This window comes from Musa acuminata, chromosome BXJ2-8, assembly GCF_036884655.1.
Source record: "Musa acuminata AAA Group cultivar baxijiao chromosome BXJ2-8, Cavendish_Baxijiao_AAA, whole genome shotgun sequence".
In the NCBI taxonomy this organism is placed as follows: Eukaryota; Viridiplantae; Streptophyta; class Magnoliopsida; order Zingiberales; family Musaceae; genus Musa; species Musa acuminata.
The window spans coordinates 674,454-697,612 of record NC_088345.1 but is presented as its reverse complement, the minus strand read 5'-3'; the positions used below and the strand labels follow the sequence as shown (position 1 = coordinate 697,612).

The 23,159-nt window shown below is 36.7% G+C and overlaps 1 pseudogene; it reads left to right on the top strand.

Moving 5' to 3' along the window:
• The first annotated feature begins 300 nt into the window (after positions 1–300).
• LOC135618503 (uncharacterized protein At2g33490-like) lies at positions 301–23,018 on the top strand (annotated as a pseudogene).
• The last annotated feature ends 141 nt before the right edge of the window (positions 23,019–23,159 follow it).

The window sequence follows — 23,159 nt, the reverse complement described above, 5'->3', positions numbered from 1 at the left end:
ATCGATTTCCTCATCGAACTTCTGTTGGAAACGGACGGTTACGCTACGTTGAAGTGGATCCAGTCCGCGAACGTACACCGCCATCAGACGGCCGCAAAGGAGGACCGTTGACATCCAGTGACGGCGTATCCCATCAATGTTCTCAAGCCGAATGTGACCGGTTGAACTACGTGAGACCGGTTCGACTCAAACTTGGACGGGTTCGATCGGGCCGGTTGAGGACCCGTTCTTTCTCCCTTCGTATTCCTCTCTTTTTCGCGACATTCCCTTATTTTTGTTTCTCCCTTATAAAATATCTCCGATTGACCAACCAAAGGGAACCAATAGAAGAAAAGGAAAGGAGATGGGAGCGAGAGAGCGCCCTCTGCGGAATTTGATCCATCTCTCGTATTTCTTTGGGATCTCTCGTAGGGTTTCTTAGATTCACCCTCGTTTGCTTTTGCTATTGTTCGATCTATTCTCTTCGAATAGTTTCTTGTTCCCCATGGTTCCCTGTTCCGGTTAGGGATTTGAGATGGGATTTGCTCTTGTTTGGTTTGATCGATCGATTTGGTCGGGCGAGGAAGGGGGAAAGTGAAAGGGGCTTTGATCGTGTGTTTCTGACCGGGCGAGAAAGATAGAGAAGAGGGGCAGAAATGAAATCGTCGCTTAGGAAATTACGGGGCTTCGCGTTCCACAAGCATGACCAAAAGGAGAAGAGGAATGCCCGTTTTCCAGCGCACCAGGACGAGCTCCTCCAGGCCTCCCAGGTTCGTTTCCTACTGCTATTATTTCCTTCCACGCCTTTTCCTATTTTGAAGAAAGTACTTCGGCTTCATTGAGAAGAGGAGCTTTGATAAACTTTTCTTCATTTTGATTTAGAAAGTGTTGATTTATCAAGGATTATAATTATCCTTTCGACCCTTCCCTTTATGAAATGTATTCTTGCTTTTACTGTTAGTTATCTCAGATTGTACCTTTCTCTATTTTGCTTTTTCCCATCTGTTGTTGGTTCCTTGGTACGTATAGCCGCAACCGAATGATACCTAAATGCAGTACAGGAGACACGGAATCTATTTCGGACGAAGTTTTTTTCAATCTATCATTTGTTCTTAAGAAGATCCGATTTCTTTCTCAGTAGTTTCATCAGTATGTTTTCAGTCTAAATGTGTTGATGCGACGTAATAGCTCTTTGGTTCCATCATAAGAACTTATCTGGCTCTTTTATCCTTTTGATATTTTCATGACTCATAGAATGATTGTTTATCAAACAAATCAGCAGCAAGAAAAAAAAAAAACATGGTAGTATAATTACTTTATGAGCTGTTTATTGCTAGTCGCATGCTACAATTTATCTCCAGAGTTGAGAAAGTCAACACTGAGCACAACTCAATGAATGATGCTTGTTTTTCTTACTGAATTGTGAAAGTCTAATCAGAAACAAATTCCTGGTTGCATTTTTCTAACATTGTCAAATTTGGTGCTTTGTATTTTGTAGGACATGCTTGACATGAAGAACTGCTATGATAGCTTACTTTCTGCTGCTGCTGCCACTGCAAATAGCGCATATGGTAATAAGTTTGATTTTATACCATTTATTTGTTGATAAGTTCCTTCAAATCAGTGGGTTTGTCTTTTCTTTCTTTTTTTGGTACTCTGTTTCAACACTGAGTTACTTGAAGGAGCGTTTATCAACATTTATGATGGTTTCTGAGGAATTGTTCAACTAACAACTTATCTTCAATTCCTTCTGATAATTGTCGGGGGTATAGAAATTGCAGTCTTGTTTGTTATCACATCTTTTTACCCAATTTCTCATCAGAAGTCAATGCCTAATCGATGGTGATTAAGAGTCATTTTTTGTTGTAATTCTCATGAAGAGGTGTTCTCTGATGTGGTTTTCTTGATAGACTTTGATTGTATGTCTAGAAAATAGCATTATGGGTTCTGGACACCTATAAGTTTGCATAAAATAAAACAAAAAACAAGTATTTTGCTCTCATGCAATCAAGGCAGCGGCTAAAGGTTCAGTTCTTTTTTCAAAATAGTACCCAAAAACAAAAGATGCAAATCAGAAACTTATTACAGGTTAGAAGCTGCAGCAAGTGAACTACCAACTTCGAGGACAACGAACATGATGTTCAAATGAGATGATATTTGCAAAATAGTCTGTTGGAATTGTTTGAACTCCCATCTCTATAGATTCAACTACCAAGATCACTCTAAAGTGGGTTGATTTTGTCTCACCTTCGTTCTCTTGTTCAGCTTCTACATCTTATTATTTCTGTGTTTCTTATTTGTTGCCAATTATTTCTTTTCTTGTGTAATTATCGTATCTTATGCCTATTCATAAAGCGATGCTCTGCAATTTTACAGTAACAACAGGAAGATTCCCTTGTTCAATCAATTTTGCAGCCTATATTTACTGTTATTTATTTCCAAGTGATTCCCATCAAATGGGGTACCATGACTCCCATCAAATGGGGTCCCATGACCTTTGGGTTGTCAAATGGGGTCCCATGACACCCATCAAGGTCAGGATGTCGAGTGGAAGCACAACATGATGGTGGTGCCATTGGATGATTTCCAAGTGATACTTGGGTCTTCTGGAGTTATTGCCTATGCTAGAGAGGTTGTGGGAGATAATATCTTTAGACTTCATATCTAGCCTACCAATAGTTGGGGGACTTAGGCCATGGTAGTCGATCGATTCTCAAAATATGCAACACATTTTTGCACCCCTACATTGCCTAGTGGAAGTGACGACAAAGTTTTGTTGATGAAGAATGTGATGAAGTTTTGGGGAATTCTGCACAATATTTTCAACGACCAAGATGTGTGGTTCTTGTAGTGATTTTGGATTAAGTTGTTCTAGTTGTTGGGCTCCAAACTATACTACTCCACAAGTCTTCACTCCTAGATGGATAACCAAACCGAGTGAATAAACTCCCTTCTAGAGCAACATCTTTGCACTATGTGAGTGCTAGTCAATGAGATTGGGTGAAACTCTTAGTTATAGCTCAATTCTCCTACAATGTACATCGAAACTCCGTGTCCAACAAGAGCCCCTTTAAAATCATCATTGGACAACCATTGACTCTTCATACCTTGGTGATTAGATGCATCAGAAGTAGCCCATCAGCATATCATTTTGTATTGCATGGGCATACTTGGAGAAGGTCGTAAAAATAGTGAAGTGGGTAGATTTAAGGCGACCTCTGGGCATGGTTGGCAATACCGTACCGTATGGCTCGGTATGTATCGGTTCGATAGAGGTCTAGTATGGACGGTAAATCGGTACACCTTAGTGTATCGTGTGTCAGTATGCTCGGTATAGCTTGTTATAGCTCGGTACGTATCGTGTTGATAGCTGATTGGTACACCGGTGCGGTATGGTATTTAGAACCTTGCCTTTGGGTCCGTGACTTGTGTTGGTAAGATTGTAACTAGTATCCCTTTGGTTCTTTAGGTAAAAACTGCACAATGGATTGGTAGACCAATATTGAGGGCCCTTCTCAGTCATTGACAAAATAGGCAATATATCTTATTGGTTGCAACTTTTGACCTAGATCAAAGTTCATGACATGTGCCACCCCAACAATTTCGGATCCACAAGACGTATTAAGGAATGTCTCAACTTGACCACCCCTATGTGAGAATCATATGAAAGGCAAGTTGAAGGCACCCTAGCGGATCACAAGACAAAGCTATCTAATGGAGGAAAGTAGGTCGAGTACCTAATGTAGTGAGAGAAAATTTTCCATGACTAAAGCCAGGTGGGCGTCAGAGAACACCGCGCGACATGGAGAAGCTATTGTTGCTTACCGGCAATCATGGATGAGGGTGTTGATAGAATAAGTGGGGTGGAATGTCACGGACAGTCGCCATGCTCCCACAACACCTTCAATGGATTATTTGTAGCTTTTATTTTCTTTAGCTTTGTATTTTGCTTTATTCATGTGTGTTTTGTCCTAGGTTTTTAGGCCAAGACAGTCCACAAGGCTGTGTAGTGATCACTTGCCAAACAACCAAAAGGGCCAAAACGACCCCATTTTCGTGTCACAGGTTGATTTCTTTGAGGTAGCCACATCATGCAAAACGTCAGCTTTCTTAGAATCCTAAAATCCCTCGTGTGGCGTAGGGTTAGATGGGACTTTGGTATAGTGTTAGTGATCAGTTTGGAAAACTTGAGCTTGATCGTGCGTAGGCTTGCCAAGTGATCGTACACTTGGTTAAACGGTTGTTTCTAGACTTAGGCTATTTTTTACTGTTCAAAGTCCTATTCCCTTTGCTTTCCATGTGTGTTAATTTGCTTGAGTGTGTGCATTTGTTTCAGTTGTTGCAACTTGTCTACCACTTATTTTTTAAACTAATTAACTTTTTGTTTTACATGACCTCTGAGACCTGTGTGAGATTGCACTTGTGCTGACTCCTCATCGACAACTATCGCAAGAGCGTCTCACGACTTAGGAAATTCCAAGAAAGTCTATGATAACATGACCCCACTACCTCATTGCCATCCTTGTACACCATGTCTAAATATATTATCCATTTGCATCCATCCATCACCATATCCAGTATCTTTATGTGGCTTTTAAAAGTTTGTCCATTGGGACCTTTATATGCTTTTCCCCTTATATCTAACTAAGGCATTTAAATCTGAAGAAACAACTGATACTTATTAATTAGTTATGAATCAAAACTTTTCGCGTTTAGCATATTGTGGTAGAATTTTTTATGTCAATTTATATCAGCATTACAACATTCAATTGTTCTTTTGATATCTAAACAATAATAAGTGCATGCTGCTTTTGTAGATTTGCTACCTTGATTGTCTTTCTGGTTCTCTTCCTATTTATTCACACTGTTCTTTTCCCCCTTGTTGGTGGAACCACTCTTTAATGCTTTATGTCATGTCAATTATTTTGTTCTGGATATCATGTTCCACGTATAAAAATAGTTTATTCTTATCCTTGACTTGTAATTGTTTGTTCTTTTTAGAATTTTAACTTTTTCATGAAAATATTACCGTAAATAACTAGATATCTAAGTGGCATACAATCATCATTGTTGTGCATTTTATACATGCTAATTAACTGAACTTTCTCAGTTATAATAAGTAAAATTTTTAAAAAGCAAGGAGTACCTTCATTTAAATTTTCTGAAAATTAGTTTGTCTATCTAGTACATGTTCGCTCCAAGTTAGCTGATTTTAACTTATATAACAACATGGAATATTTATTATCTCATATTGTTAGAATTGCAAAAAATGATGTTTAATGTATCTGTTTGTCAAAGCAGTTCATCTTTTTGCGTAAAGCTTTTTAAGGATACCAAGGAATTGTTTTAGACATTTGTGTATTTTTCAGAGTTCTCGGAAGCCTTGCGGGAACTGGGTGCTTGTCTTCTTGAAAAAACTGCATTAAATGATGATGAAGAAAGTGGTAAGTGTGCCAAATAGTTCCTTACCTCTTTTTTAATCTGTAGATCATAGTAAGGGTCATGTCATCCGAACTTAGAAATTCATAGCAATCTTAATTGTGAAAGGAGCTATGACTAATATATTTTCTCTAATTGCTTGGGTATGTTCATTATCATCCTGGCATTCAATTTATTTCATCTAAACTTAGAACTTCATAGCAATCTTAATTGTGAAAGGAGCTCTGACTAATATATTTTCTCTAATTGCTTGAGTATGTTCATTATCATCTTGGCATTCAATTTATTAGATACTGTATCTATCCACATGGTATTTTATTTTAGAATAGCTTTTTATAAAATCTTGGAAAGTGTGTGATTAATTGATCTTGTTATGATTATTAAAGTAACTTACAGGTCATAATTGGCAGTTTTTTAATTCATTCAGGTAGAGTTTTGTTAATGCTTGGAAAAGCACAGTTTGAACTTCAGAAACTTGTCGATAGTTATGTGAGTCCTGTCTGTCGTGCTTTGGCAATTAATTTTTTAAATTTTAAACTGCATCTGCAAACTTAAAGTGCAATAATTAACTTCTCTCTATTTTTAGCGTACACATATCATCCAGACCATAACAACCCCATCAGAGTCTCTTCTCAAGGAGCTTCAAACTGTCGAGGTTACACTGTTGTACTTATCTTTTATTTGAGAGAAAATGGTGATTTATTTGATATAGTTCATAATCGTTTATGCATTTGTTTTTCTTATTCAGTTGTCAGTTTTGTATGATTTAGCATGGTTGAAAATTAGTTGGTTCAGGTGCGCATGATACATGTTATGATCGGACTAGTATAGAGAATGAGTTGAGATTGAGAACAACTGCAATTGTTATTTCATGGAGTTGTTGGCTTGTTGCTATATATTGCCTCAATGATGTGGAGAGACCTAATTAATCAACATAGGAATGGTTGTTACAGAGTTCATGTTTATTGGATTTGTGCCATCTATGGTTCTCACTAGTAGACCATTTTGTTGTATCATATGCCAATAAAAGGATCAAAATTAAGGTGCCTTCTTGCAAGGATGTTGCAAACATGAATCTTCATGCAGTCATATATGCCATGGAAAAATGGGTGATTTGCTCACCTGATCTTCTTTAGCAATTAATCTAGTTATACCTGGAGAACACGTCCATGCACAAGAATATCTTTTGGTCAATGGTCTTATTTGCAAATATATGAAGTATGGCAGTGGAAGCATATCTTTTTGACATCTTTTTTAAGATATAAAAAATCAATGTAAGTTGTCCATTTTGCTTTTTTTTTTTGCACATGACTGTAGACATTAAAAAAACATATGTGCTCTGGATTCCAAAATTAATGTTTTTCTATTATATGAATAAAATGTCAATTCAGATGGTCTAGTTGACTGAAATTGGCAAGAATGCTTCTGCAACTCTATGACAGAGCTTATATTAATCATTACAAGAAATATGATAATTTATTCACTTATGTAGTGGAAAGGCAAATTTCGTGTCTTTTCTATAGTCTTTCATGTTATTTGCAATGTCCATGCCCTTGATGGATTTTGCAACCTTGTAAAAATCTTTGATGGATCTTACATTTTCAAATGTCCCTTGAGGTCCATAGCCAACAAATTTTTATAATTTTGGAGTCCACTTAGGATTTTGACAAAATTTAATTTTACAAGTTACTCCCAAACTTCAACACCTTTGACAAACTTACATTTTGTTGCATATCTGACGACTTTCTGGAAACTTTGACATATTTGGGACTATTAATATTTTGACATCTCTCACGACCTCTTGAAACTTTGACTTCTCTGACAATGACTTGGTACACGAACAATGCAAAAATTTACTTGAGATTTTATCTCCGACAACACAAAATTACTCGGAAATCTGACTTCTTTGACAACTCAATAATTACTCAGAAATCTGACTTCTTGAACAAACTAGAAATTACACTGGTTATCTTTGACAGATTTTGCTAACTTTTGAAATTATTCATAACTTCAGTACCTCTGATAAATTATGATAACATCTAAATAACTCGGGACTTCAAACGATCAATTTGACTATTAGAACCATAGGAAATGGTTTTTAAACCCTTTTCTTCGTCACGGTTGTCCACCCAACGTGTAAAGGCAAAAGGGAAGACGGTAGCATCAGTCGCATTGTTAGAAAGAATTAAATCAACGGTGAGACACCTTATCAGTCGTATTCAGCAACCCGCTCGATCCAGAGACATGGCAACGATATGGATAGCAGTTCCTCGACTGATGATGACGATGACGCTTGGGAGTCGATGCTCATGTCTACACAATTTGAGGGTGGTGCATGGACCGATGAGTAGTATTTTATATATGCCACCCAATATTCAGATCATGGAGCTCCACGAGGAAGAGGAAGGGGAAGGCAGTGAATGATTTTGAGTAGATGCTAGAGAGCCTACACGACGTAGGCACAGAGCGAAACTCATTGTATTCATAATCGTTGTATTATGGAGAATCTTACAGCCAACAACAATATAGTAATTGTTGGTCTTACTTCTCTGAGCAATAATACGATAATCGATCTTCAGTGGTGAAATTAGAAGTTCTGACATTCTCCATGCTTCGCACCAGTGATTTAAAAAGTGCTAGGCGCTAAAAGGCGCCAAGGTCCAAAAACGTCCGAGACGCTAGGCGCTCGCCCGAGCGAAGCGAGACGCTAAAATATAAAAATATAAAAAATAATTAATAAATATAATTATTTAAAATTTTAAATTAAAATATGCTATTAAATTAAGAAAATCTATTAACAGTATTGAAAATTAATAATTTTAAATAAACCTAACAATATTAACAGTATACAGTATACTGTTAACAGAAGGAGAAGAAGGAAGTGTAAGGGGGTGCTGAGCCTGCTGACTGAGAAAAGAGGAAGCGACAACAGAGTGTTAGGAGGCAACGGCGACAGTGGCAGCGGCAAGCAGCGGGAGGCGCGAGCGGCGATAGCGGTAGCGTTTGCGAGCAGCGGCAGTAGGAGCAGGAGCGGCGAGCAGCGGGAGGCGCGAGCGGCGACAGCAGCAGCGTTTGCGAGCAGCGGGAGCAGGAGCGGTGAGCAGCGATAGAGGCAGCGACAGCGGGAGCAGGAGCGGCGAGCAGCGATAGAGGTAGCGTTTGCGAGCAGCGACAGCGGCGAGCAGCGAGATCGGGATCGGGAGCTGCAGCGGCAGCGACAACGGCGAGGGTTAGGGTTGGGTTCTCACTTATATCGATTTTAGTTGGTTCGATTGAACCAACTAACCATCAGAGATCGAATCAGGACCGAACCAGACCTAAAATCCTGGTTCGGTCGCCTTGGTTAACCCAGGCGCTCGCCCGAAGCGTCCAGCGCCTGGGCTCGAGCGAGCGCCCAGGCGGCGCCTGTTTGAAGCGCGCCGCCTGGGAGATTAGCGAGGCGCTCGGGCCTCGCCTCGCCTCGCCCGAGCACTTAGGCGAGCGCCCGAGCGCCTTTTTAAATCACTGCTTCGCACTAATACCAATGATTTAAAAAGTCACTCGGGTGAGGCGAGGGCCGAGCGTCTCATATAAGGGCCGGGCGGTGTACTTCAATAAGGTGCCGCTTGGATGCTTTGGGCGAGTGCCTAGTTGATATAAGGCAATCGAGTTCGGTTAAATGTGTGTTTTCTCCCTCTGCCTCCGCCACTGACGATTTCTCCCTTTGCGTTTGCGTCGACGATTTCTCCCTCTGTGTCCGCCGCCGACGATTTCTCACACTGTCTTCGTCGTCAACGATTTAGCCTGCTACCTCCAAGTCTTCCTCTTTCGCTGCTGTCCGTGACTCTATGACCGCAACTGTTGTTCGCTGCCTCATGCTGTTTGCGACTCTACGGTCGCCATCGCTATCCATTGCCATTGATGTTGTTTGTTGCTTCTCTTCTGAGTTTTGATTTCTCACTATCGGTTTCACTGGGTGATATTTTTTTTTCCTTTTAATAGTTATATCTTTCCTTTTAATTGTTGTTAACAGTAAATAATATATTGTTAATAGTAGATTATTAATTACTGTAAAAAATAATCTTTATTTATTATATGAATGATATTATATATTATGTATTTTTATATTTTAGAGTGTCTCGCTTCGCTCGAGCGGGCACCTAGCGCTTCGAGTGTTTTTAGACTTTGGCGCCTTTTGGTGCCCAACGCTTCTTAAATCACTAACTAATACATGCCACAATCATTCTTACCTTAGGAGTTGTTTCGAACACATGGTTCACGATGATCAAACTACGACTATCACCACATTGATCCATCAATGGTATTAAGGTATATCAATATACTATGTTGTGGGATCATTTTTAGGATTGGGTCCAACAAACATATTAAATTGATATATAGAGATACATAGGATCGAGGACCCTGATCCATCGCTCGTAGAGTCCCATCGTTCTTTTTTATTATAGAATCAGGTATATCTATCAATTGATTACTTGATTCATTTGAATCTTAAAGTTTAAGTTGTTTAAAAAATAATCTAACAACTCAAATAATTTCTTTATAGATAATTCAAAATTACTGGAAAGGTCTGGAACATATCAAAAAGTTGCTTTGCAAAGCCCGAAAAAGATATGGCACTATTATTTTCTTATTTAGATTATCTTTGCTAAAATTATACTAAATTTATATTTACTTCTAACTTAAAAACACTAATCCATTTTTTAATTTTTTAGAAATTTTTAGAGCTATTTTTGATAATTTTATCATATTGTCGATATGCCCAAGCATACCGTATCGATGGCTTGTCGATACATCGGCATGTGTTGTATCGATGGCTTGTCGATACATCGGTATGTGCTGTATCGATGGCTTATCGGTACAGATCAGTAAAGCAAACCTTAGCCATGATATTCCAACTATTTGGTGCAGCACTGCCACTAGTTACAAAGTTATATTGCCAATTATTTTTTCTAGTTTATTTTTATTGTTAACAACAGTAGGTGATAGTATGGTGCATTTTATGTATCGGATGAAAAGGATGATTAATATTACAATAAAATAAAATGATACACAAAAAAATCTATATTAGATGAACAAATCTTTTGGAACACAACTTATTCATAAGTAGTCGACAAGGATGATTTTTAAGGTCAAAATATGTTTGTTGATTTACTTTTAGAAATGATATCTATATAATCAAGCTCTTTTCCTTGTTGAGCAAACTCCTCCATGGAGGGCATGTCTTGGATATTCTCAATGTCGAATAAAACTATTTATGCAATATCTTAATTTTGATTAACAATTATGCAGTGCTATGTTTTATAATAAGTGAGATGAAGTTTTCAGATATCTGAGTTTTTAATGCTTTATTGAGATTCATGTAAGGTTCCATATAGTCACATAAATTCCCATTTTCGTGGACCTAGTTATACTTGAAATGAGGTTGAGGTCTCTTACCCTATAAAATATACCTTTAGATGATACAATCTGACAGCCTTTTCCATCTGCACCAATATACTCCATTAGGAAGGCAAGGGATTTTGTTTCACACAAAGATCTTTGTCTCTTGTTTTTTTGTCTTTTTTTTATATCGATTTCAGACATGTACTGTGAATATCTGGGCATAAAACTATAAGACATTCTTATTAGCAACTCCTTTTGTCTATCCACATCGTAGTTGAACTTTTTATTTGTAAGCCTCTCCCAGAATTTCATTTCATTTCAGAAGAAGAGGGCCATCATTTTTTCTTTAGTAGTAGAATTTTTCTACGTGGTTTTCAGGCTTGATGTTTTATTGGAACCAACATGGTATATTACCAATATGTACCATGTTACTACCAGAGGCTTAATGTGGGCTGCAAGTCACTGCTGGATACGCAGCAGCAGTCTGGCAAATGGTGGAGAGGAGAGATGGGCTAACATGGAATCAGAAGTCCTAACAAACCCAATGTCTTTAAAAAAACACCAGCCCTGCCATTAAAATAAATCCCTACTGGACCGCTTGAAATAGAATGATCTGCATCCCTTTTCATGCTCGGGCCAGTAAATACCATGGTATGGACTTGTCCGGGTTGGAAGGATTTAATGCATTCAAGTTTGATTTCATTTGTCTTGGACAGAATTTCTGTTGATCCTTCTATGATACTTGCAAGAGACCTCCATTTTTTCCTGCCTGTAGGATATGGATCATTTTCTTCTCTAGTCTTGGTCTAGGGTTTCAGGATGCAAGCTGACTGGTGGTTGATTTGTTTTCTTTATTTTGTAGGGTTTGTTTGGTTCCTCAATATCTTTTTCTTCTGGCCTGTTACTTTGTACAAAAAAAACTTTCCCCACTGGATATAAAACTGTCTGTCTCTATCTGTATGCTAAAGATTATTATTTTTCTTAACCTTATGGTGAGTCTGGATTTGGTTAAATTTCTTTTATTAGAAAGTATCACACTTTAGAGTGGCCTATCAGATTTTTCTCATATTAGTGTTTCAAATGTAAATTAATATCCAGACAACATAACCACTGTAAATATTCTCAACTTTTCAGATCATAGCACATTCTAAATGAACTCTCTTTGGCAAAGAGCAATATTTGTAATATAAACACTCTATCCTTCAATTCCACTTCTATTTCTAATTCTTGGTTTTGGAAGAAGCTTAGGTTTTTGGTAAGCTCTATGTCTGCATTGAAAAAACCTTGTCTAAAGAGTTTCACATCATAAGTAACAAGTCCTAATAATTCCCAGCAGGTTGCTACTTAAAATTTTTTAGAACATTTATATTCTAACCTCCTTACATCTAGTTGCTATAAGTTTTATCAGTTGTTAAAATAAAAAAATGCTAATTTTCGTTGTGGTGAGTCTGTGGACTGTTTGTTTCATACAAGTTATTGGCAAATGTTCTAAATAAGATTGCCTTTCTGATGTGTCATAGCCTGCGTGCAATAAACTTATATTTCATTTCTCTGCTTATCCCATATGTTTTAAGCCATCAAAACTTCATGTTGTTGGTTATGAGTTATGACATTATTAAAGCATCTGCATTTTTCCCTTTAAAGTTTGTCTAGCTTGCAAAATTTATGTTCTCCACAAGTAGTCTTAATTATCTTATAATGGGAATATTTGTCAATACAGGACATGAAACGTCAGTGTGATGAGAAAAGGTGTGATGCTAAATTGCTAATACACTTATCTATTTATTTTTTTCTACACTTTATAATACCACTGTCTCAAATTTAGTCTACCTTCTTCAGGGACTTGTATAGGTCCATGATAGCTACACAAAGAGAAAAGGGGACACTGAGAAATGTGAAAGTTGAACATTTTACTTCAGAACAGTTGCAAACAGCTCAAGAAGATTTCCAAGAGGAGGCAACTTTTTTTGTATTCCGCTTAAAATCACTAAAGCAAGGACAATCCCGAAGTCTCTTGACACAAGCTACTCGGCACCATGCAGCACAGGTTGTTTTCTCAACTCAGTCAAATTTATCATTATCTGGAACCACGAACTGATAGGTCTTTCCTGTGTCGAATCAGTTAAATTTCTTTAGAAAAGGAGTCAAGTCTCTAGAGATGGTAGAGCCACATGTCAAAGTCATTGCTGAACAACAGCATATTGACTATCAGTTTATTGGTCTTGAGGATGATGACACAGATGAGGAGGTGGATGATTATGATGTCAATGATGATGGAGTGGCGAGTTTTGACTATGGACAAAATGGCCATGGTCAAGATGCTGTTTCTCATTCTAGAATGTCAATGGAGGTGAGATCTTTGTCTGCTTTGGGCCTAATTTTTGCCATAAAATATCTTCCTTTTGTCTTATATTCTTTATGCAATTCCATTTAATGCTGGCCATGCATCGTCTCTCTAAGCCAACGTAAATCAGTTTTGCATCTGTGTGTACCTATGCTTCCACATCCATGAATGTAGGTGTATTTCTCACACAAATGGTCAGGCTAAGAAGCACATACACATGCATTGGACATGACATGAACATGGCAACATGTCATTTAAAAAAAAACTAGTGCACGGGTACGACAAGGACACATGTGTGTATATATATATATATATATATATATATATATATATATATATATATATATATATATGATATTCGATTAACATGAGTTTTATAGTATTTATACATAAGTTTTATAAACTCAGCAATTTGAACAAATAAATATCATAGTACAAACTAAAATAATTAAAATCAGCAAAATTTAAGTATCCAAAATAAAGGTCGAGTACATCAAATAATATTTAACAATCTCTAGATTGACTTTGTATATGTTTTCTTGTGACGATCTCCAAATTTTTTTTCTTGCGAAGAATATGACCCTCATGTGAGGGTCATGTGAATGCAACATCGCATGCAAGTGTCCGACACGTGTGTCCGTGTGTTCGACACGTATTGGACAAGGACACGACTGCCAAAAGCATGTGTCCATGCTTCTTAGTCGTTAGCTGAAATGTTTTGGAAATTTTAGTTTAGGTTTTGTTGACTTTTAATTTTGATCATACTATAACATAAATGTGAAGAAAAATTAATGAACAAAAAAGTTTCTCGGTGCAGTATTGATTCTTGGAAGCAATATTGGGACCTTTCAAATTTATACATGAAAAAGGCATATAATAGAAAAAATGAATTTATTGAGAGTAATGAAGATATTGTAATATAATTTATTCATAGGTCTAAAGAATTAAAAAAGAAATTGCATTTGAGACCAGGATAATCTTGGTCTAATACTGGTCTCATTAACCTACCAGACTAGTATGGTACCAGTATGTAAGGCTGCATACCAACCTGATCAATCGGTATCATTGAATAAAAGTATAAAATTATAAAATTATAAAAATAAATGGCATTGTAGCAGCATCAAACTATATTTCAATACTTGGGTGCATGTCGACAGAGTTGAGATTTGAAACCTTGTGGGAGCCACTATTAATTTTCACTGAATAATAGCATAGGATAATTGACAACCCTGGAGGATTGCTTTCTCGAGTTGGTGCTATTGACAACCCTGCTATTGAAGTTCTGCATAACAAGACCTCTTGGCCTGGGTGGCTAAATATCTTAATTGCCTGAGCCCATCCTGAGCTATAGAGATGGTGCTCGTGACTTGGATTTGGTCAAGTGCTCATATGCTTGTTCCTGATATCTGTATATCCTTAACTTCTGGAAGCTAAGGGCCATTTTAATCTCATCTACATTAAGGATTGTAGCAGAGAAAGTTTGATATCTTTCCTTCTTTTTTAAAATTTGTGTCAGGTTTAAGTTGGGAATCCTGAGCACACATGAACTTAGTTGGGTTGTTATATAAAATCTAGTCTATCTTAATTTAACACAGACTGAACCCATTTTAAAATATTGATTTACACTAAATAATATAAACAATATGTAATGTTACTATTAGACTTTAAGCTTTTGACCTCATGTATTTTGATTGTGTACGGCCTGAGTATCCCAACTCAAAATGACCTGACCAAATGGAAGATCAGCCCAACTCAGTCTTAGGTTGGGTTAGGATTGGAATGATTCCGACCAAATAACAGGTTAGGTTGGATAAGGTTGAGAAAAGTGTTGGGTTGGCTTTGGAATGACTTTCAACCGAACCTGACCACCCGATTTGCAGCTTTAGGGTGTAGTCTGAAGGGGAATTTATGAGAAATTGAAAACAGATTATGAAAAAAATAATGGTTATAAGGAAAAAAAAGGTTTAAAAATAAAGGGAGAAAAAGATTGGCAGAGACATGAGATTTTGATGTGTGATGGAACTCAATTTCTCCTTAAGATCTTAAGTTCTTCTTGGCAGGTGCAGGCTAAAACCAGTGTATCACATTCATTGTCAATAATGTTTGAGCAAGCAAGAACTTTGATTGACCTACTTGCATAATACGTCAAAAAAACAAGTTCTAAGGTGCCCTGCACTGCCTTTGTGCTTTTCAGCCAATACTATAGTATATGTCAAATCTTTATGCAGGGAATGGCGTTAACTAAACTCTATTTTCTAGTACAGTAGGATATTTCATATCATTATCTTTTTTATTGCAATTAATTTTAAATTCTTTTTTGTAGTAGAGAACCATTATAACTTCCATTACAATTTGTTTGAGCCATTAGGAATTGTATTCACAAATATATGTTGGTCGATTCTTGTATATTTCATGCATTTGTGGAACATTGAGGTATCTTCAACCCAACTGTTGAAGTCATACATCTGAAGAGAGGTGATCAAAATATTAAATATAAACAAGTATCAACTACATCTTAAATTAATATTATTTTGGAACTAAAACCTTGGTGCCTTTAGTGTTCAGTTGTTTAGATGCAACATGAATGTGTCCAACCATTATGGTTTAAATTCCATACTTGTAAGTTCAGACTATCTGCAGTAAGATGCAAATAGCATCAAGTAGTATTTAGGTGGATTTGGTCCCTATTAAATATGCAGAGTTTGTTTTCTTTTTATTGTTTGTTTCATTGGTGGTAACATATTTTGCAGATTTAATTTACAATTAGATCAATTTGGGAAATCTCCTAGTCTCTACCAATTTCAAGAAAGATTCTCAACAGTCTGGCAATTCTGCCTAAGATTGTATATGTCTACCAAAACTGTAATAATTTAATGCAATTAAATTACTATTAAGCAACAAAATGAATGAAAAAGGCTCTTTGCAGCTAATGAAATGCATAAATTTTTTTTGAAAATCAAGCTTGATCATTCCCTACGCAGATAATTTCACATTCTAATATTCAATTAATGAAAAAGGAATCATAGGAGAGAATACAACTGAAAATGAGCACTTGGATAGCACTTTCACATTCTTATATCTGGGATCCTAACTTTGTCACTAATGGTAATGAGAACTAATCATCATATGTCATCTTGTAGATAGATTGACAACATATGCATGTTCCATTTGTTGCTTCCTCTATGGCATGTTTCTATAAGACGTGGCTAATTGTGGGTTTAAGTTATTTCTCAAAATATGAAGTCTACAAACTTCAGCCATAGGATTATATCTCAACCTGTTGTAAGTTGTCTTTAGCCAGCAAGAATCAAGGTTGTTACCGAACTTAGGCACCTAAAACGTAAGCTCTACATACATAATGTGCAAAATCAAGAAGCTAGTCAACACAATAAGGTTATTCTTTACCAATTACTTCTGGAATACAGTCAGACATGTCTATTGTTGATCTACTCATTACGCAGACGAAGACATTACTTTAATTTATAGTCCTTGATGTACATTAGATAATACTAGGAAAAAGTATGCTGATTTATTTATTGTGGACTGTGTTGTTATCAGAATCATCTTAAGTTCTTAAACACATAGGCAGATGTTTGTGTTGAGGCCCAAATGCTTAGTCAACAAGCAAGTAATTATGATTTAATTTATTATATTTATTTTAACTATTTTTATTTCTACAACCATTCTTTCAGCCACTTGTGATTCCTTGATATTTAAAGCACGATCTAAATAGGTATGTTTATGAATTAGGGGATGAAAATAGAAAGAAGTGACTGATGAAGACGATGCTCATAGTGTAAAAGAGGGATGTATGTATGTGAATTATGTATGAAATTAGAAAGGAGAAATTGATGAAGATACTGATTTTATATTAGATGATTAAATAACAGTAAAAGTAGGATGATTAAATTGGAGAGTAGCATCAAGAGTTATGTGCCCTTAGAATAAAAGAAATATTTTATAAGAATTTTAAAACCATGATTTATAGATTGGACTATTAGAATTAAGAAACAAGATGCACAAGAAATAAGTATAACTGAGATGCAAATATTGATGTGGATTGCATGCTATCAAAAAGAAAAATGTTTTTATTCATGAATAATTAGTGATAGTTTTCATAAAGGTTAGAATGAGGGAGAACCAATAAACATGTTATGGACATGATCAAATAAGAATTTTAGATGTCGTAATTAGAGAAGTTGACTTGATGTTGTAATTGGTGGAGTTACGTCCCAAGAGAATCCAAAATGCTGGCTCATGATCTTGCAGCGTAAGTTTGAGTGAATGTCTTTGCTAATTTTTGGACAGGAGGGGTGATTCCTTACCTTTTTGTCAGAACAGATTCCTAGTTAATATGCAACATGCTTGCTACAAAAAAAGACTTGATTAGAATTAGTGGTTTCAGGAGAGATAGGGAGATCTAAGAACACTTTACTAGTAACAAAAAATAAGAAGAAGGATTGGAATGCTTTTGATTTTACTAGGAGTATTACCTTACACAAAGATCGATGGTATGGAAGATTCATGTAGCCAGCCTCAGATAGTTGAAATATCATCACTTGTCATCATTATTGTGGTTGGTTATGAAAACAAAAGTTGTATGATCTCTAAGAGATCTTCCATTAGTATTCTCCTTTGTGGATTCTGGAATGGAAGGCTTTATTCATCATTCTCTAACAGGGATTAGTATGGAAAATTTTCTTCTCTTTTAAGACAATGACTTTGAATCTGCAGTTATATACTTTAGCCATCAAAGACTTTCAGTTTCTTTCTTCTCTTTGGTCTTTAGAAATAATATAGCTGTCCTCTTCTTTATCAAATGCTTCTGTTTGATTTTCCAGATCTTAAAAGGCTTGACCTGAGTAGCTGAAGATGGTTCTAGTGCTGGCGCATACGCTTTGCTTAATTATCTGGGGCAAAAAATGTCTAAACCTGAAATTACTTGCTTTTTTGGTAGATTTGATTCATAGAACTGTGGGGGCATCATAAAAAGACTAGGTCCCATGAAAGGTATATGAGGAATTTGACAAGCATTTGAACTATATCATGTTGCACCAGGTGAACATACAATTGGATGGATGAACCAGGAAGCTACTTTTGATGGAGGCATTTGTCTCTCATCTCAGAATTTTCAGGTGGAACAGAACTTCTCTGAAAGGAGATCTTACTGATGATACGGGAATCTCCACCAATGCTCAAAATTGGAAGGCCTAGGTTTGTGTGGTGTTAAACTTGACCTGGAATTCTTGGAGAGGCTGAGTCTAATGGGGTCTATAAACACCAGTGTGCATCTATTCCATAGCTAGATATTCCAAATATGATAAAAAAGATTTAACTAACACAAAAAGATTATCTATTCAATAATTATTGTCATTCTTTACCAAGAGTTGATTTGTTCCATCCATTTAGAGTGTCTCCTAGAGAGCCAATTTCTTCTTTGTTTATCCAGTCATAGTGTCTCCCAAAGAAGTGCTGAATGGTAGAAACAGAGTTGCATAACTTTGTTTCCTGGAGGCAAAAAACATTGGGTGTTTTGTCTCTTTCAAGATTGGCCTATCTCATGAGCATTCCAAGACAAGAACTTTTTGGAGGAAAGAAGAAATCTCAATGAGAAAGTGCATGCTGAATGTAGTGAAGAAAAAGAATTAACTGCAGGTAAGGATATGTGACTGGAAAGAGAGAAGGGGGTTTTATGCTTATCAGTGACCTTCTAGCAACTAAGTGACTAGAAGTAGTCTGAGCAAGAAAATAAATTATTAGAGGACCTATTAAGATCCCCTTCCAAAAAATGGACAGAAATCTCAGGGTCAGGGGTTCATGACACCAGAGACAGAGGAGTTGGCTTTATTCCATTGCAAGGGCAAGCCCCTGATTGAAGAGCTTGGTTCAAGTTGTAGTTGCCTTGGGAAAGAAACAAACCTATGGTTATTGTAGACTAGGTAGGGAGTTGCTGGAGGCACGTCAACAAGCTCAAGGATTGGATCAGTCACGTGGTGTCACAATGATGTGATGTTGAACCACAGAGCATTGTCTCTCGTACACCTTTAGGCAAATAAAGAGGTACTTACTATGTAGATCTTATCACATCATTTTTATTGGGCCAGAGGGAAGTCAGAATTCGATGGAATTTTCTTGTAAGTTGGGAGAGGGGTCAAACTTGTTCATCAATCTTTATAGCGCACCTCTTTATTTGCCTAAAGGTGTACGAGAGACAATGCTCTGTGGATCACCATCTGTTTTCACATTCATAGCAGTCTATCATTGGTTGTTAACGTTGGTAGGGAAATCAAACAAATTTTTGAACTAATCTCCTTGAAGGTAGCAGCAGGGAAATGACACTCCATAAAAGCATCTACATCTAATGAGACCCTTGGGGCAAAGTGGGAAATGACACTCCAAGGATGTTGAGGTGGCAAAGCACAAGGAGGTTGCATGACTTCTTTAACATATCTTGTTTTATTTTATGAACCTTACTACCTTAGTCATTTATCTTACCTTGATTTGCTTATCTTGGCATGCAAAGGATGATGACCAATAGACAGAGGAGCACTAACCTGGGTCTTCATTAAGTAAACATAGGAATAAATTTTTCTCACACTCTTGCAGTAGTTTCTTTCACTAGGGTATTATATTTAAAACACACTAAGCAGCTTGAAGTTGTCTTTTGGTTTTCTTTACATGCCACTCAATATCTAGATGATATTTACTGTGCGACTTCTGTATTTCTCTTGCACTGTGTTTGCTACAGTTGAAGTTCTCAAGTGTATAAGCATATAGTTGATATTAAACAATATTATCAGCATCTGCAAGTTTTGGAACTTCTCTTAGTTTGCAGTTGTAAAGAAACATTGAATTGTATGTAGAGGAATTTGTACAAGTGAAATCTTATTGGTATTCTATTTGTATTTTGAGCAGCTGTCATCTTTAGAATAAGCACTTTTCTTATGTAATTTGTTCATCATTTTTTTTTTTCTGTTTTAAGTGTTTTGACATACTTTTTCTTTGCAGGAAAATTTGGATAGAAGCCAAGCAGATCACCTTTATGTCAATAGGGGGCCTAGGGGTGTGAGCATGTCAGAACCTCTTTTGGCTGATAAGAAGCTTGAATTTTCAGAACGAATAAGTCAAATGCGTCCTGCATCAACAAAGAAATATCACACCTATGTGCTACCTACACCACTCGATGTGAAGAACTCATCTTTAGCAGGCTCAAATAATACAATTTCTACATCTAAAATAGTAAACAAGGGTGGCTTCCCAACACAGTTGTATCATTCGTCACCTCTGCAGCCAGATATGCTTGGAAAAGATTCCAGAGATGTTCTGCTGCCAAGCCCAACTAGGTTTCCTAAAGCACATTCAGTACTTAAGGAGAACATTAATAGTGGCCCTCTCAGTCGACCAACTTCCTTACATGAAGAGCTATCTACGTCACAATTTGCACAGAATCCTTCAGATGCTAAAAAGATCAAGAGACAAGCTTTCTCTGGTCCATTGACAGGCCAAACACTGCCGAACAAGCCCACTCTTTCAGCAGCTAGTTCCTTGTCTACGGTGGATTATCCATCAAGATTTTCTGCAATGCCGACTCATATCACACCTCAACTTAGTGCAGCTCAAAAGTTGTCTTTAAGTTCCTCACCTCCTATATCATCACCAAGAATTAATGAACTTCATGAGCTTCCTCGGCCTCCACTTTTTTCAGCGAAACCTGTGAGGCCTTCTGGTTTGATTGGTCATTCTGGTCCCTTGGTGTATAGAGGTCGCGAGCATAATGCAAGCAACAAGCTACCATCAATCTCATCACATATGGCATCGCCACTACCTACTCCCCCAGGTGCCATGACTCGCAGTTTTTCTATACCCTCCAGTGGTCAAAGAACTCCTAGTTTAACAGTTGAAGTTGGTGGAAGTTCCTATAAGTCAGAACATGACCATGGATATTTCTTCACCTCCTCTGACACCTATAACATTGACAATTAGTTGACCAGCATCAACGACTTCAGATTCAGTAAATCAAGCTACAAAACCTTAAGGTCAGGGGATAGTTTCCTAGAAGGCATATTAGTTTATGTTTTAATATCTGAGGTACCTGACTGGTATTTTTTGTTACAGCTTGTGATATGTTTTCACGTTCTTTTTCCAATTACTGGTTTTTTTTCTTTAGTGTCATTGTTCTTTTGAAGTACTGCCCACAAGCTTAGAGGCGTTACCTAATTAATTATTTTTTGCTTGGCATTTTGATGATGCAATTTATAGATAAAATGATCTTGTGATTTGAATATTTGGAACTCTCAATTGCTTGATATACTTCCTAGTTATATTGGATTGTCAGTAGGGTTTCAAGGTATGATATGACAGAAATGATTCTCCCTTTTTATTATATTTAGTTTACAAAGCAAGTGACTACTGTCATGGCAGAAAGGTCTAATTGGTCAGAGAGCATGGAAGAAAAAGTGTTAAAAGAAATGAAAGGCTTTTTCCCCTTTTTATATCATAAACAGCTCATCACTTTATGTCACTTAGACAAGGACTCAGAGAACTTTTTAAGTCTTTTAGAATTTAAAACTGATTATATGACATTGGACTCCAAATTATACTAAAATCTACTACAGTTATATCTGACAAGCGGTGAATAAACACCGATTTCAAGATTCTGCAAAAATATTTGACAGCTAAACACATAACTAAGATTAGACTCCACTAGTACATGGGTCTTATTTCTACACCCATAAGCTGCATTAGACACATTCAATTATCCATGAGTTAAGGCAATTGTGAGATGTTCTAATTGCAGTAAGCAGTATTAAATGACAAACAAAATAAGAAGTTGATCTTTTATGATTAGAGTACTCCTTGAGTTTTTAACTCAAATGTTTCACATTCTTGCAATATTACGACATAAGCATCGTTTTGATTTTTAGCTTATTCCCATATGCATCCTTGTATCGACATAGCCCTCTCTAATTGGACACTTGGTTATGCATCCGCATCACTTTCTAATGTCCATGTCCGGGCAACAAATTGCTAGGGTTAGCTTTGTTCAAAATAATTGCAAATAGATAATAAATCCATCATGTCCTACTGTGTGAATGAAGCAGACCCATATGTAAAATTCAACTTGTGTTGTTTATTTGACTAGGATTTTTAGGTGAATTTCATCTTTGTTCTAAATGCTTATTTAATTTAGATCTTATTTTGGTCCAGTTAGTTTCTAAATTGTAAAAGATTAGGCAATGAATAGTGGAACAAATTCTAGTTGATATCTTTTTATTCTATTGCTTTTTTCCTTTTCAAAAGAGTCACAGGACTTGGTGATGATTATATGAGAAAGGAAAAGTTGGGGGATGAGGGTGATAAGGAGTCATTCAGTTGCAGCCTGAGTTCTGGGAGAGCTTTTATCATCCTTATATTGGACTGAACTCAGAAAATTTGGTTGTGGGTTTCATTATCTTTTGGTCAAAATTTGGTTGTGGGTTCATAGTATGATGTCAGATGTTGAACTGCATAAATTAATTAATAGAGGACCAAGAGTCCAACCGTAGATTTTTATGTGATGATGTGTGTGGAAAAGTTTTCTCTTCAGCTAACGATTGTTGTATCTTGCATGCAGGGTTCTCATAATTTGGGCATATTATAGTATCATCCGACGGACGGCGAGAGCGAACTGACATGGTCAGTGTCATATGGTTTGTGTACATAGTAAACTGTCTATTCCTAGTTTATCCCCAAAGTCCCACCTTCTATCTGTAGCATTATTCTAATGATAATACTGTAGGGCGAAGAGGGAGGGCAGGTTTAAACAAGAAACATCTTCGGCTGTATTGATAGTGTATTGATATTCATTTATTAAGAATTTTGTCATTTATGTTCACTAGTAAAGGTGCCTTTGTTTGGTTCATCAGTTGCTTATAGCAAAGGCAGATATAGCATATAAAATGTCAACCAAAATTTCATCTATAGTTGACTTTTTCTTCACCTCAGTAGCACCAAACTAATGTCTTGTTTGATTCTT